General features: G+C 36.2%; 1 protein-coding gene across 1 annotated transcript in view; it reads right to left on the reverse strand.

Moving 5' to 3' along the window:
- VPS13B (vacuolar protein sorting 13 homolog B) overlaps window positions 1–16,800 on the reverse strand; it is a 484,683-nt gene that overhangs the window by 329,148 nt on the left and 138,735 nt on the right. The window lies entirely within an intron of this gene.

Here is a 16,800-nt window from a genome sequence, read left to right on the forward strand (position 1 = left end):
ATATACACATACATACACTTTTGTTTTCACTTTATAAGTGCCACCTCAACTATTCTCTTTCATGTTTTTATTATGACCCTTTCATTTCAGGATCTTAAAATGACTAAGTATTGCAGCTTACATTTAGATAACAACATTTTACTCAGTAGCAATGTAAAGCATTAAATCCATGCAGCTGAACGGCACAGAAGGCCAACGGCACACTTGCCATTTTTCAACGGAAACTGGAGTTCAAACCTTGCCTTAGGTCACAAGTGGAAATAAGTTTTGGTGGTCTTTCCTCAGCCCCCATTTGTGCACACCAGAAAACTACCGCACCAGTTGGAAGAAATCGGTGCTATTGGCAGTCACTTCTGAAGAGCTGCCTAGAACCGCGGCAGCAGCAGCAGGGGATCTTACAAGTCAGGACTGAGATATGTTGGCAGAGCTCGAGGGCAGCCCCCAAAACAGCCCCAGAGCATGGGTGGAGGAAGCCAGCCCTCCTATTCTGTACAGCTGCCTATCAGAAAAAAATACATAAATTTACTTGCAAATTAGAAATAAATAGTTTCAACACCTGTAAGAAGTATAAAAGGAAAAACTAACAGAAGTTACCATTTTTTATGGTTTTTTTCCCCTCATGCAAAAGTGACTTGGAATTTGTCAGTTAAAATTGGCAAGCAGCTTGTTAATTATGCAAACATTAGTATAATTATGGAACAGTTTCCTTGCATATGTAACATAGAATTTGTTCCAAAATCCATAATTATGCAAGGAAAGTATTATGGAGTATCAGGTAAAAAAAATTTAAAAGCATTTTGATATGTATTTCAAGACAGTTACATACGTTAAAGAAACTTAATATATTCTCTACAGAATGAGCTCATTAGTTTTTTGCACAATCTCTCAAAGACTTAACCCAAAGAGCAACCTTTAATACATATTAACTAGTAAGGAAAAATTCCTGAAAAATGATAGGAAACAGAAGATTTAGGATTAAACCTGGTAATTCTGTTTAGTTCACTGTGCCTATTCCAGTTCCAAAACATTGGAAGTATATTTGGTGGTGCATACAAAATAATTTGGTAAGCAGACTTCCTGACATATATTTATTTAAGTTTTGTTCTAGTAAGACATTAAAATACATTTTTAATAAAAAGTACTTTCCAAGGTAGGAAGAGAGAAGCACCTACAAAGAGACACATGACATTTAGTAAACCACACTGCCATGTGAAAGTAGGTTCCACATTCTATGCATACTTTCTTATCAAAATTTAACCCGTCTTCTGTGTTTGAGGTATGTCCAGCCTTTTCCCAATCTGTGATTCAGGAAGGTTTCAGGCTCAAAGAATGCTCATTGCAACCCATTTGTGTGCCTGCCACTAACAACACCCCACCAGTTCTCAGGCTGAAAGATCAGCTACCAGTTTTAGTCTCATGAATACACACACCCTCATTCTCAGTCTTGCCCAGGGTAAGCCTCTTTTAAAGCTGAAAACCCCCTTTGGTCTAAGGTGTGGTATCAGACATAATGCATGAATTTGTCAAAAGCAGATAGGGTATCTGTAGGCATTTCCTACTCTTGACTCTGCCTTCTCATACTTCCTACAAACTTGTGCAATTAGAGGCCATTGTGCTGGGGCGGGGGAGGGGGGGGGAGCAGAGAAAATAAAGTATGTTTTTCCCTGTCTTCTGCCTATTCCAAAACAAAGATTATAAAATACTGTTATTAGCAGCCAAGATTACAGTCAAAGCAAAACAAATCTGAGTTCATAATTTGACTCCCATCTTTCAAGTCTTCTCAAAACTGGTAGCTTCTTGCTGTTTCCATCTTTCAGCAACTCTTTTACGCCTTCAAAATACAAGGTGTGATGTCCGATACATTTCTCTCACTTCACTATGGAAGATTAAGTACTTTTAAAACTAAATATTTTCCATCATGGAGTCCACTTTTAGATGCATTACCCTGGACAACCTCTCCGCATTAAGACTAAAACTGTCCATGTTAGTTACATGCATAACTTGAATTTTGTTTTAGTATCATATTTGAAAACAAGGAACCAACTTTCACATGATCGTGCTTCCTTTTTGTTTCTGTTCACTCCTATTGCCTCACCAAATAACTTTCAGATTAGTTGAATTTCAGCAAGATATGGCAGCATTAAAGATATTTATTTCCTACAATCTTCAAGAAAATGTGGATATATTTGTCCTGTTACCTGACCAGTCAGCATATTCGTGACAGTCAGCAAAGCATAGCTCAAACTAGCCAAGGCACTCTTTTTCACCCAGCCAGCAGTTAGAGATCATGATGGGAAGTTAGGAAAGCTGAATGGCTTGGCCTTGAAGAAACCCACAAACCCTCAATACATGATCATATAATTAACAATTATATTTTAATGCATACAAAGTAGTAACTGATAGCAGCAATAAGCTATTTCTTTCTGGAACACCTGTTAGAGAGAGAGGATGAACACTGTCTCAGTTGTTTTCAACTGTTTGAAAAGAAGATAGAAAAGTGCTAGGAAAACATAGCATAATCATGCCCCTCCTTTTCTACATTGCTTTGACATCAAATGGTAACATCATCCTGCTCTCAGTTTTAACACCTGATAACCACAGCACACCACAGTAATCAAGGAAAAGTTGCAAGAAAAACTAATTCTGCTCACGTGTCACAGCTCTGGACTGAGGGATATTCAGAAAACCCATTTATTAAATATTAAAATCCTATACAGAGCCTACAATAAGGAACTTAGGATGTCTAACTAGACTTTCATCACGAAGACAAAAATCACCTGAACCTAAGGCAATTCCCCTTGCCCAGTTACAAGTCTCTTTTTCAAAGTGCAGAAGGTTTAGACACTTTTGGTGAACCATTTATAATGAATAGGTTTAATATTCATAGCTTTGATCCTCTCCATGTACATAACACAACTATGTAGCTTGCCCCAAGTCCCTGCATTCAGTGACATTCTATGTGCAAGCAGGAGGGAATCAAATACCTAAAGGCAGGTCACAATTGTGTCTTTATAGATCAGCCCAGGATTTCTGCTAACAAGCGTATTAATGCTGAGCAATAATATAATTTAAGACCTGTTAAAAAAAGTTAATTGGTAGTGATTTTACCAATGGCCTATACATCTTCTACCAATCCGCTCATAATAAGGTGAATTTGCAATGATTAATGGAAAACCAAGAGACAAAAATCTAAACTGATCAATAGAAGAGACAGGAAACCACCAAAAGAGGTATGTTACTGATTCTGAGGACAAGAGTCAGGACTGTGTGCCGCCAAATCCCTGAAACACAATAAATAATTCTTTAGAAAGATCATAAAAGAGAGAACTGCAAAATATGAAATAGGAAATGAATAAGGCATGACTAAAACTTCTAGAAGCAGCTCCACATGAATTCTCCCCATATTTAGGTTATGGCCTCAAAGGAAAAATTTCAATATTTAAAGCATTAAGTACCAATAAACTACGGTTTGGCAACATGATACAGTAAAAGACTGTCACATACATGTCAAAATGATTTCAAACTCAGTAAAAAGATCAATCCATGAATAAAAGCAAGGAGCTATTAACCAAATGAAATAATATTTAGGCCTAAGTCTTACTGGAATCAAGAAAAAAATGTCTAATTATTTTCACAGAAACATATACTTAAGTTTTACATGACTAACACAGAAAAGGTAGTAAACAAATCGAAGCATAAGAGAAACCTCATTTCTTCCATGAGAGATACAGATTTTTGTTCAGTCCCTGCTTAAACAGTGCCCTCAGTGAGAACTTCTGAAAGTCTGTACTGAACTTGGTTAAAGAGATAGCACTTCTGAGGAACTTGAAGCTAAAACCAAACTTAATTCCTTCCTCCTTGCAGTACGAACATAATAGAAGCCACAAAGACCAGCTCTAGCTGGCATCAGCCCTACTTCTCACGTTCAAAGCATTGGGGCAGCATGAGCTTTCATGTTCTTCGTTGCAGTAAAACAGCAGCAGCATCGGAACTTCAACATCTCTTTCAATCACTGTGTTTCCTCGCGCACAACACCTGAAGGAAAAAACACTGGGGTTTTGTGTCTGGGGGTTTTTTTGTTGTTTTTTGGGGGATTTTTTGGTTGTTTGGTTTTGTTGGGTTTTTTTGTTTTTTTGGGTTTTTTGGGTTTTTTTTTCAAAAAAAGAGAGTTTTTCCTCATTTTAGAAAGAGAGAGGGATTTTCTAAAATGTAGAAGCCAGATTACAAATACTTTCTCAGTTTTTTCTGTAGTAAAACTAAATCTTTGTGATGAAGTTTCCCAAACATCTTTACTGTGTTCACAATTCCACATTTTTAATCTGTCACCGTAGTCTGCAGACCATGTTTTGCAGCCCTAACGTAGACACTCACAGACTACTATTTTCTTTCTTCTTCAAAACAGTAATTCAGGCAGCTTATTTTAAGGAGGTGTCAAGGGACAGGTGTATTTTTTTTCTAACTCAACTTTATTTAGCATTAATATTGCTATTCTGATTATCATAATTATTTATTTCCTTGTAACTGTGTCAACCAGTTTTCAGTCTACATACCACTATTCTAAGAAATTATTGTTTCATCCCCACCCACTCCCAAGACTCAACAGGGCAATAACAACAGGATTATGGTAGACTTGTCTTGCCTCTAATGTATGGTGAGCTGGACAGATTTTCTACTGTCTTGAGCTTCTTGAGCCGCAGTTCCACGCCTAAAAGAAACCTGTCCTAAAAAATAGCTCTGCTTTCATTTTCCCTTCAACCATGGTATTCAAAGGAAAAGTAAATGCATGGAAGGGTGAAAGCAGGCAGTGACAGACTGAAATACTCTCTAAAGAAGGTCAAGCTGCCTCCTTCTTGGGCAACAATGACAAAATATTTATCAATGTAAGTATCTACCATTCTCTTCATCAGAACATAAGCTGCAAAAGCCACATGTATGCACACACATAACACAAAAATGAATCTCCTCACGTACTTTCAGTATTTTCAGACAGATTTCAGGGCCAAGCACACAGCCAGTCATACACTGGTCTTCACCTTGGAGATCAATATTAAAATCTCTGTAACTAACCACTTTAATACTTAAACTGCTTGTAAACTAATTAAGGCATCTCCATTTCTTAAACGTAGGACCGTCATCTAGTAATGGAGATTCACATATTGCAAAAAATTTCCCAGCTTGCTAAAGAACAACAGCATTTCACCTACAGGGAGAGTCACTTAAATCTGGCAAATCGCTGTTGCTACATTCCTGTTTCAAGACTCCACACAACAGCCTTCATACGGGTCCCCATCTGCCTTAATCCACAAATTTCTTGATTCTTCTAAAATCCTGCTTCAAATGGAGAGTTAAATAAGAAACCTGTGATTCAAAGACTGAAAACCAATATTGAAGAAATCGCAGAACATTTGGAATAATATGTTTAAGGCATGCTAGCTCAGAAGCACCTTTGAATAATTCTTTATTGATAATCTGTTTTAAGGGATTATCCAGTCAGGTAAAATAATGTTTTAATTTTGAATGCTTACAGAGGAACTAAACAGCTACCACTGAAAAAGAAACTTTTCTGAAAATACAACAGAGCTGGGAAATGTTTAAGAACTCCCTTTAGCCACTGTACTAAGGCCGGCCAGCAAACATTCACAGACTTACTACCACAACCTATCAAAAGGACAAGTACCATCCTGAAACGTTCTCAGTGTAGGGTACAGAAACACAATCCATGTATAGTCTGACTGCTGCTCCTTTTGGTCTAAATAGCCAACATTTAGAGAAGGAATACTGCCTTTCATCTTTAAACATATATAGTATTGCAAATAGCTCTAAAACCTTGCTGTGAAAAGTGTAGTTTTGGGCAGCTTATTATTATTAACCTTACTATTGCTAACATTCAGGCTATTTAGGTAATGCCAATTATAAGCATACCTAATTAAAGCTATTATTTTAGATTTGGCAACATGACACTGGTCAGGACACAGGATTAAAGTGGCTTTAGTGGCACTGTTCCTGCTGTTGTAAACAGAGGTTCAAAAAGAAGAAAAGGCTTGATTTTCCTTTCTGCACAATTCAACAGCTGCATTTCAGATACCGCTGTATCATTCGACACAAATGGTGGAAGCCCAAGTTAATGCATTAAAATAACTTTTGTCTTCCAAGAAAATGCAGGAAAACTATCAGAATCTGAATTTCTAACTCTCAAAATGCATATCCTATCAATCCTCATATCTATACATCGTCAATAGACAAATGCTAAAAATGACATGGATGTAAATGCTTCCAGGATACAGATAAATAAAAACTTGATAGCTTGATAAGTAAGAACTTGAGAAACTTTCACCATAAAGTATTTGAAGCAAGATCCTGAAAAAGACAAAGACAGACAGATGGACAGAGGAAAGAGCTTACGGTTTCCACCCCTAGTAAACGCACCCTTTGGTTAGAAGCATGCACTCACAATCGGTTGCTTCCATCTTAGTTATACATGGCCTATCCCTTTCAAATACAGTAGCTTTGCTGTATCTGAGGGTAAGTTCAATAGCTCATTCAAAATGTTAACATGTAAAGTATATTAAAACACTTCTCATTAATATATGCTAATATGATCACAAAAAATGATCACCGCATTTTCTATCCTGAGTTTCTATTAAGTCTAGTTCAAGTTCAATCCAGTACCAGTTCAAATGCCTTATCTTCAAATATGTTAGGCACAAGTTGCAATGTATCTTAGGCTCTGGAATAAAGCCTGCATTTTACCACTCTTCTTTTAGTAAAAAGGTGCATAGCAACTAGAGAAAAAGGACATCTACAGCTTTCTAGGACAGCGAAATGTAGGATGAAAGAACAAAGTCTTAGAGGAACCAGAGCTTATCTCAGATCTCATGACTTTCTGTTTCAACTGTGGAGCTCATTTCTCTAAGTCACATCTATTTAAATAAGCTACTTGGCAACTATGAAACTAATAAAGCCCGGTTTCCTACGAGTTTGTATTCCTTTACCCTTAAAAAGCCTCATTCACCAGAGCAGATGCAAACCTTAAAGTGCTTTGTAACATACCTACTATGCAAGAAACAAGAAATGCCGGATCTCACCTGGACCGAAACATGGTTGTGAGCTTCCCTGTAACACACGACACCTGGTCACCTGCTTGCTGTCAAACAGAATATCTAATGACTGAAATCTCTCACAAGCTCAATTTGAGATAATTGCATATAGGACAGAACAGTTATGGACCAGTAAAACGGTCAACAAATTGAGGATTCTAGAGGATGGACACAGTAACTCTTCGAGAAGTAAAGAAACCGCAAAGGTTTATAAAAACTCAAAGGAAGAAGGGCAGATGTGTTCAGTAACAGTATTATCAAAAAATAATAAAGAACTAACATCTAAGATGTAATCATTGACAGTTTGATTTCCTGAGTTGCTGGGGATGGTGGGGAAAGCAAAAGAGAACATTAACACCTTTCAGCTGGGAGGTGAAGAAAGCCAGCAGTTGCATGGTTAAAAGATGGACAACAGAGGTTGCTGCTGGGGACACTGACTGTAAAGGAGTAGGAAGTGGCAAGAAGACAGTAATTCAGACAGGGTGGGTAAGTAAAACATAATAGAGATTACATGAAAAAAGATTAAAATACAGTATATCAGTATTATCTTGAACAGTCTCCCCGTGATTTTCCTTCTCAGACAGTATATGCTGCTTTAAAGAACAGAAAGATCTGAGGCTACCCCTTCACATGTAGTCTTCCACATGCATAGATGACAAGATTTCACTTTCTTCAGAGATGAGTTTTGTTTCTAACTGGAATATCACTCTTACTCAAAGTTTTCTGTATCGCACTGCATTTCTTTATGATATCACTGTGCTCCTCCCAGCAATTTAAATATACATTGTTTAGGATATAAACTTAAAAAAAATTTCTAGGTTTAATAACAATGTTTATATTTTCTTTTTAATATTCTATGCAACTACTGAGGACTTAAAGAGAAACAGTACATTTAGTGTCTGGAATGGCAGTTTCTTACACCAGGAGGATATTAACCTTTAATCCTTGAAATCATTAAAGAAATGTTTGTAGAAATATTTTTAGCCTCTTTATCTGGTCAAAGTACTGGAAGTTAACTCGTGTCTGTACAAACCAATCATTTCACCAGCAGTTTTATATTTCTTTAAAGCCTCATATAAAAAGCACCTGCTTAAAGTGAGTAATGGAGTTTTATATTCATTGCACTTAGGAACAGCGTATGTAACCTATTCCGTTTTCCTCCCTTGTGGAATATATTTCAGCTTATATTGCACAGCACATTACCGATGTGTATAAAGACTCTCTGATCAGCAATTTGGACTGCAGACAGCAACCTGCATGAGTACACTTTTTTCCCCTCCTTAAATACAGTATCCACTTGATTCACCAACACAAATTAAAACCATCCTTTAAAGATGATGATCTCACCTTCACAGTGAATACATGAAGCCCATACATGCTAACACCATAACAATGTCAGGCTACAATCTACAGCATATACCCTGCACAACCAACAAGCAATACACATGCTGTCAGCATCATAAAAAAGGAAGCTAATATATAATCTTCCCTGGCCAAAGAACAGAAAAGCTCCATTAGCACAATTAATTTCTGAGAGGTTAAAAATCTTGCTATTAAGATACAAAAAAATAAAATTCAAATACCACGAAAGTCCTGCAACATAGCATATACTAAGGACGCAATTTAATCTTGGAATTAGCATTTTGTCAAAAAAGAAGCATGAAAAAGAGTACTTCTATACTATAGCTTATTAAAGCACATGCTTGTGACATACTTCTTTATCAGTTGAGAAATTTAAGGAATTCTTCAACTCAACCTCAGTGTAAGGTTTCCCTGCAGAATTCTTTAGTACTGTATTTTGATAAAAGTATAACCTTGCAATACCCTAACAATAGTGTTCTTCAATTACGACAACATTCATATTGGACTCAAGTACGTAATATAGGCATGACTTTGTAACAAAAAGAACATACTATTTTTAAGTAAGCTTCTGTTTAAAAAACAGTGAATTTTGACAGGACAACTTAAGTAATTTTTGTAAACACTTTTGCATGATTAACCAGAATCACACGATTGTATTCAGGAATTCACTGTAATATGTATTACTATATTACACACAGAAAGCGCATTGATTTCAATGTAGTCCAAACAGTGTCTTTAGCAGACTGATTTATCCTCTACACACAGAATCGTATCTTCACAAAACCAGATGCTACCTTAAAGTAGACAGTTACTCTTTGCATCTCCTTCCATCCACGTATCTCTATGTTGGTAAGTTTTAAATAACATGGAAAATAAATTTGCCAGAACAACTTAAACTAAGCATAGAATTACCCATCAATATTATTGCACGTAAGTACTTACTCACTGAACTAAACAGGAAGAAGGGCTATATTACATTAGCTTGATTAGTACCTCATGGAACACTGCAGAAGAAGTTTTGAGGTCAAGGCAAGTTTACAGAGCCCATGAGAAGTAGAAGGAATAGATATTCTATAGTCACACATCTGAAGAATATCTGTGATTGGGGAAGTACATGTTTTCTGACTTACTGTAATTAGGTTGGCACTACAGTAAGCTTGTTTGTTACAAATTTTAACTCCGATATACTTAGTACAGTAAATCTTGATAAGTCTACCCAATATTAAAATATCTGAGGAAGAGAGGACTTCAAAGTTAAAATGAAATCCTGATAAATCTTCACAGTATCTTAGAATGACATCCAAAGGAGACTTTGAAAAGAAAAAGTGAATTTTTTAATACAGAGGAACATTACTATGAACTTATTCTTTTTACAATGTTGTTTCTTTTGCCAATTATACATTCTTACCATAATTTCAAATATGTACTGAATGTCCTTATAGGTATTATAGCTCAGCTTAGTTTATAAAAAGGAGGCCTATATGAGTGCCAGTTGTATGCTTTTCAACAGAAGGATGTAAACTTATTTAGTGATCTGTTTTTCTCTTTCATCTTATCTCTAGTTTCTGTGTAGATTTATAATGCTCATTGTTTCCAATTTTAACAAATCACCTAATGGCAGAAAGGAAAATATGTTAACCTTGGAATTATTTGCAGTTGTAGAAATCCCTTTTGTCTGGCTCACACAAGGCCTGCAATCTGTTTTAAACACAGATTGTCTGTCTTTTGTCTGACAGCCACCAAGCTGCACAAATTACTTTCTGCCTGTTCACCTGTTTGCAGCTGTGTCTGTAAGCTAAGGATTCTGTAGTTTGACTTGAGCAACCACTCCAGGATTGATGACATGTGCTGCTGATAAACTGAGCAATTTGAAGAAATTACTGGCTAAACTTATTGAAAGACATCTGTGCATGAGCTGAGAACTAGAAGCCTTCAATTGTGTGTTTGCAACCTGCAGTGGCGGCAATCTGTTTGAAGTGATATCCTTCTATAAGAGAGCTGGCCCTGACACAAAATAACTAAACCATCTTTGCAACATACTTCCTCAGACACTAATAGAATTCTGCTCTTTTGGTCTTAAATATACTTCCTAAATAGAGGATATAACAACAATTAAGACTTCCTATACTCATCTAGCAGAAGTAACTTCTTTTGAAGTGTTTCCATTTTTCACTCAGATTTGGCATTCTGTATTGTTTCCCAGCCTTCTCTGCTACATAGACTAGTTCTCAGCAGTTAACAGTCCACTTGCAGTACTTCATTACGTCTTCAGCTAACTAATATTAATTCCTGAAATTTCTGCTCTAAAATTTAGTAATCAAGAAATTGTATTTCCAAGCCTTGTGAATCTGGATAATGTTTGAGCTTCTGGGGGATATTTGCAGATGTTAATTTTAAGCTCAGGAAGCCCAAGACTGCTGTCTCAGGGTGAGCATGTGCATGCACATGTGTGTATGTATGAACTTCCTTTTGGTTTAAAAAAGCTCCACCAGACTGGTGAGCTGTGTGTGATGGCTAGTCATTTCTAAGCTGTATGCTACATTTAGCAAAATAAATTCCTAAGTCCTTTGGGACACATTCTATAGTGATATACTTCAATGTTGCTCCCATTTCCTTTGTTCTTACACATTTAGCGTAAATGTGTTTCAAGTATACATTGTGACAGAGTAAGCCAAAGCAGAATTCTACACATCTTCAAATGTTTTAGTAGCCCAGAATAAACAACAAATTAAAAACAGTACTAAAATTGCTTGATACAGTAATGAGGGGGGGAAAAAAAAAAAATGTAATTGAAGGGAAAGTGTGCTAAGCCTAAAAATGTAACTAAGTGCTTAAGGAACTTCCAAAGCATGTAGTCAGAAGCACAGAAACTGTCCACTTTCACATCTGCACATTAACCCCCTCCCCCCCAAGCTGTCCTTTTATGCATTTAAAAAGGATTAAGTATGCAGTACTTCTGTATATGCAGTGAACCATCAAAACAAACTATTCATTTCATCTTGTTGCCTTTGCAACTAGTTCATGCTAAAAGTCAAGGTACTGACTAAAATGATCAAACAATCAAGACTATCTGTGTTATTTGTTAGTTTTAGCAAATGAAATTAGTGCTTCCATTTTAATTTCTTATTTGAAGGCAAATATTACCTTTAAAAGTATCTTCACAAACAAGGTTTACTAACAATGATAACAATTTTGAAAATATGTATTACATTTGACAAAAAATTATCACTGTGCTTAAACACATTTGAAAATAGGAAAGCAAAGCTTTCAAGTTAAGTAGCTATATAAACTGGGCTTTCACATTTCAGAACCCATAAACTGGATTCAACACAGAGCTGAAGTGACCTCCTGGAAAAAAGGATATATAGTATAGTGTATATGCATACAATATATCAAGTCCTGATTATGTGCAGCTAATAACTATACATCACTAATAATAAAACCCTTAAGATACTGTGCTATAGCAGATATCTAAGTAAATACAGTACATTTTTATCTTTACCCTCTATGCATATTGTGAGTTCGAGCATTTTTAATGTCAGCTTTTATTTTAAAAGAGCTAAGTCGTGAGAACATTCTTATGTACCACTTCATAACTCTGACACCAAGTATGTATAAAAAGATTAGCCTTTATTTGGTATAAAATCAGTTGGCAGTTTTACATCTGTGCAATGCAACATAAATACCCCAGCTGGCATCTCAAGCTCACACACATATGGACTTCAAAACAGAAACTTCCTTATTTGCAGCACTGCCAGGGTAATTTTGTATACTCTGCATACTACAGCTATTTGTCAGGCCTCTGCAGGTGTGCACTGCACATAAACACACAGCTGTAGTCTAGCAAGCCAAGTGTTCCATCAAACACATAAAGGGAGACCTCAGCAGCTGGATTAGTCATCCCTGCAACAGGTCCAGGGAGAACAATATGGGTTAGTATTTTTGGAAAAGCATGGATGGTAAATTTATGATTATGCCGGCCTTACAAAATAACTGCTGGATTGTGTCATTTTTATGCAATGTCTACTTATTAAAGTTTTTGTTAGAATGGCTGGAACAGACTGAATATTTTTTAGTTTTTAATATAAACAATAAGGTAGTTTATGTATAAAATAGTTTATTAAGTGCAAAATGTTAAAAGGTTTTCATGCTAGTCGTTGGTTTTTGACAGATGTTACAATTATTTGCATTGGCTTTAACAGACAAATCACTGGAATCAATTATAGTTAGTATATCATAAAGTTCCTTACTAGTTATATATTATACTTTGTCACATTTACTATAACTATATAGCATTTTTCTATCTGTTTTTTGCTCTAACTGCTTAGATCACAGGTGAATTCCTAAAAACACTTGATAAAAAGAAGTGCAGAATAAACACTTTACTGTAATTAACTTGCTTGCTTGCTTAAAGTATGATTTTAATGTTTTTAAAAAAAAAAAAACCAAACAAGAAAACTTACTCTCTCTCGGAACTCTTTGGAAGACACCAGCATCCACAGAATTTCATAGTGGTCATACAGATGCTAAAAATATTTTAATCAACCAGAAAAGCAGTAAGCCTAATTTTATGCAAGTTTCCTTTAAGAAATCTCGTATGTCAAAAGCAAGAATAAAATGAATCAATAGGAAAATGAATAAAACTTTTAAAACAATTTGCCACCTATTTACCCAGAATGTTCAGAGTACAGTATGTATTTTGGCATTTAAAAATTGCCTCAGAAAAGACGAGAAAATATGAACACCATCAGGACAAATCCTAGATGCATTTCATCCATTAAACTTTGAGTTCAAATAATATGCAGGCACATGTGCTTGCTTCTCTTTGGTGTTTGTTTAGAATCACAAAAATTTACCAGATCTTACCCATAGCTCTCTTTTCTGAAGATGACATATTTACACACTCATAATAGCTCTTTCATGTGCTGGGAGGAAGATGTCAATTCAACACATCAGTAGGGTGGACATTGACCAGCACTGAGAAATTTACCACATTTTTCCTTGTGTACAGCAGTACTTGGCAGCACCTGGGAACACTGCAGGCAGGAATCCATTCCCAACTGCCTCTTCTTCATTAAGTTAATTGCACAATTTCAAGAAAGAAGAGAAGGGGTTTCCTAAAGGTCACTTTCTTAAATATGACCTACTGACATTTCAAGACCATGTATCTGTCATCCACCAGGAATATCACTATTGGTGGCTCAGTAATGTACATAAAGGTTATGTTAACATTATGGTAACGTAAGACCTAACCATTAGAATTACTGATAGGTAACTAACAATCACATAGTGATTTCCTCATGTGGTATAAAGGTAGCTGTTCTTTTAAGCCCAACAGGTTGTAGTACATGCTGAAAAGGCACACGTGGCACCAGAGACAAGAGATGAACAATACTCAGCCATACTCTATATGAGAGCCACTAAAACATGTCATAACAAAATCATAAAGAAACACTTCAAAACAAAAAAAAGGATATTTAGAATACAGAGAAAATGGAAATGAAAAGTTAATTACTCCTTTTATGCAAACAACTCTTTCTGAATCAAAACAGAAAATCTATAATTTCAGGGATACATATTTTGCACCCATCTTGGCTCTACAGCCTACAAAAGAAAAAACGTATAAAGCTTTAACCATGGAATTACTCCCTTCTGGTAAACTTAAGACAGAGTCCATATCAAAGATACAAGAATAAATGGAATAGGGCAGACCAGACTGATGGTTTGAGGGCAAAGTTACCAAGATTTAATGGCATGTTATACCATTGATGAACAAATCATATTCAAAAGAAAAAAATAATTGTTTTATTAAAATGATCTACCATCATATAAGAGCTCCTGAGAAATCAGCAGGCCCTACTTCAGAAAAAAACTAAAACATCTTTCTTGAAAAACAACTAAAGACGATCACGATATTATAGAGAAAAATAATGTGATGTCCATAAAGTAAAACTGTGCCTTTCCAAACTACTAGTCCTCTTGGCAAAAATCTAAATTTTCAGGAAATCTTTAAGAAAGTGTTTCTGTGAATATTACAAAAAATTTTAAAAGAGGAATTAGCAGTCATAAGTGTTAATCAATACTAGGCAGTGAACTATAAGAGAACAGAAATCAGAGAAGGGGAAAGAGAGAGCGAAGAGAAGGGTGAGGGGCACTGGTTTTCCCTGGGTGTTACAGTGATACAATGGATTATACATGGATCTATGAGTCAGAAACTTGCATTCTAATCCTGGTTTTGGCAGGTATTGCCTGCCCAACCTCAAGAAAAACATTCAACTTCTGGGCATTAATTTCTCTCTAGAGAAATACAAGGTCTTACAGGGGCATTTATTCATTAGACAGGGGAGGATTCATGTTTTGTAATAATTTTATTAATATTATACAAATTAATCACTATACAATTAGCACAGAACTATTATAGTATTGCTGTTATACATGTAGATCTAAAAGAAGTTTTCCACTTGTACACAGAAATAAACTTAACCTTGTTGTTACAGAACAATCTTCTGGATTAACTGAACGCCACAATAATTGCTGTGTTATACATCAGCCCCACTGCTGTCAAGCTGCTCAGATTCAGCCTTTCCAGAAGCAAAGCTTCAATATCACCTATGAAAATGATGGACCCCATCACACGTTCTACTAAGGGTATCATCATATTTTGGTACTACAAATGCATGGTGCTCAAGAGTCCATTACTGGGGGTGGACTGTCCTAGTGTCGTGGTTTAACCCCAGCGAGCAACTAAGCACCATGCAGCCGCTCCCCCCTCCCAGTGGGATGGCGAGGAGGATCGGGGAAAAAAAAGTAAAACTCATGGGTTGAGATAGGAGCAGTTTAATAACTAAAGTAAAATAAAATACTAACAACAATAATAATAATAAAATATAATAATAATGAAAAGGAATATAAAAAAAAGAGAGAAATAAAACCCAAGAAAAGACAAGTGATGCACAATGCAGTTGCTCACCACCTGCTGACTGATGCCCAAGCAGCGATCCGCCCCTCCTGGCCAACTCCCCCCCATTTATATACTGGGCATGACGTTCTATGGTATGAAATACCCCTTTGGCTAGTTCGCATCAGCTGTCCTGGCTATGCTCCCTCCCAGCTTCTTGCACACCTGCTTGCTGGGAGAGCATGGGAAACTGAAAAATCCTTAACTTAGGATAAGCGCTACTTAGCAACAACTAAAACATCAGAGTGTTATCAACATTATTCTTATACTAAATCCAAAACACAGCACTGTACCAGCTACTAAGAAGAAAATTAACTCTATCCCAGCCCAAACCAGGACACCTAGTAAGAGACAGAAGACAAGGAAGGAGAGCCCTGAACACTCTCATAGTAGTAGGGCTCCACAAAAGGGAAAGTCCTACAGAAGCCAGCAGAACATCAGGACCTACTTCCCTGATTAGACTAAATATGGAACTTGGCTTGGCCTTGTTGTAGGTATGGATCTGAATCTGGCCTGAGCTCTCTGAGACAACCCTTTCCAATTAAAAAAAAATAAAAAAGATCTAGACACATCATGATGCAAGTTTCCGTTAGCCTGTTTCCATATCCTGAGGATCTGCATTCCAGCACAATTAAATCAAGCCATAGACCCTCTTCTCTGTCTAGAGAGCTCAGGCAAGTGAAGTACTTTCAACAAAAGGTCCTCTCCAGGAAGAAAACTGAACTTATTTGAGCTAACTGATAGGGAAACACAGTTCTTATTCTTACGATGAAGGATGTATCTATACAGCTAGATGGCAGGGATGAGTGCATTTTTTTGCCTACACAAGTCAAACAGTATTCAGAATTTCTTCACATCAAGTCATCTACACTTTTGTTTTCTTTTAATTTAAAACTCAAATTCAAAATTAGTCTGCCTTAGCTGGCTGGGATTTTAGGCACAGTTATATTATGTATATCTTAATCAGATCCTGCCTAAGACTGTATCAAATCCTTCTGGAATAAATCAAATCAAGAAATCTAGGAGAATAAAGGCATTGCTGAACTTCTACATTTTCTACTGCAGATAGCATGCCTTTTTTTTATCAAATTAGTAAAAGTTAAAGCATATAAGACCCCCATTTGGGAACTACTCAAGAATATCAATGAACAAGAGCACTGCTGAATAAGAGCATTTCATGTCTCCAAAATTTTTATTCATTCATTGAGGCCTAACACTTCAGACATTCCTGCACAATGTTAAGCCAGCAGACCTTGATAATTTAGTGAAGTATATACATCTTGCCTACCGCAGGAAAACTACACGCTATTGCTAAAACAAAAAGAAATGACTTGCAGTTAAGTTAATCCATTTATACAACATATTAAAGAAGAGAACCCATAA

Source organism: Gymnogyps californianus, chromosome 2 (genome assembly GCF_018139145.2).
Source record: "Gymnogyps californianus isolate 813 chromosome 2, ASM1813914v2, whole genome shotgun sequence".
In the NCBI taxonomy this organism is placed as follows: domain Eukaryota; kingdom Metazoa; phylum Chordata; class Aves; order Accipitriformes; family Cathartidae; genus Gymnogyps; species Gymnogyps californianus.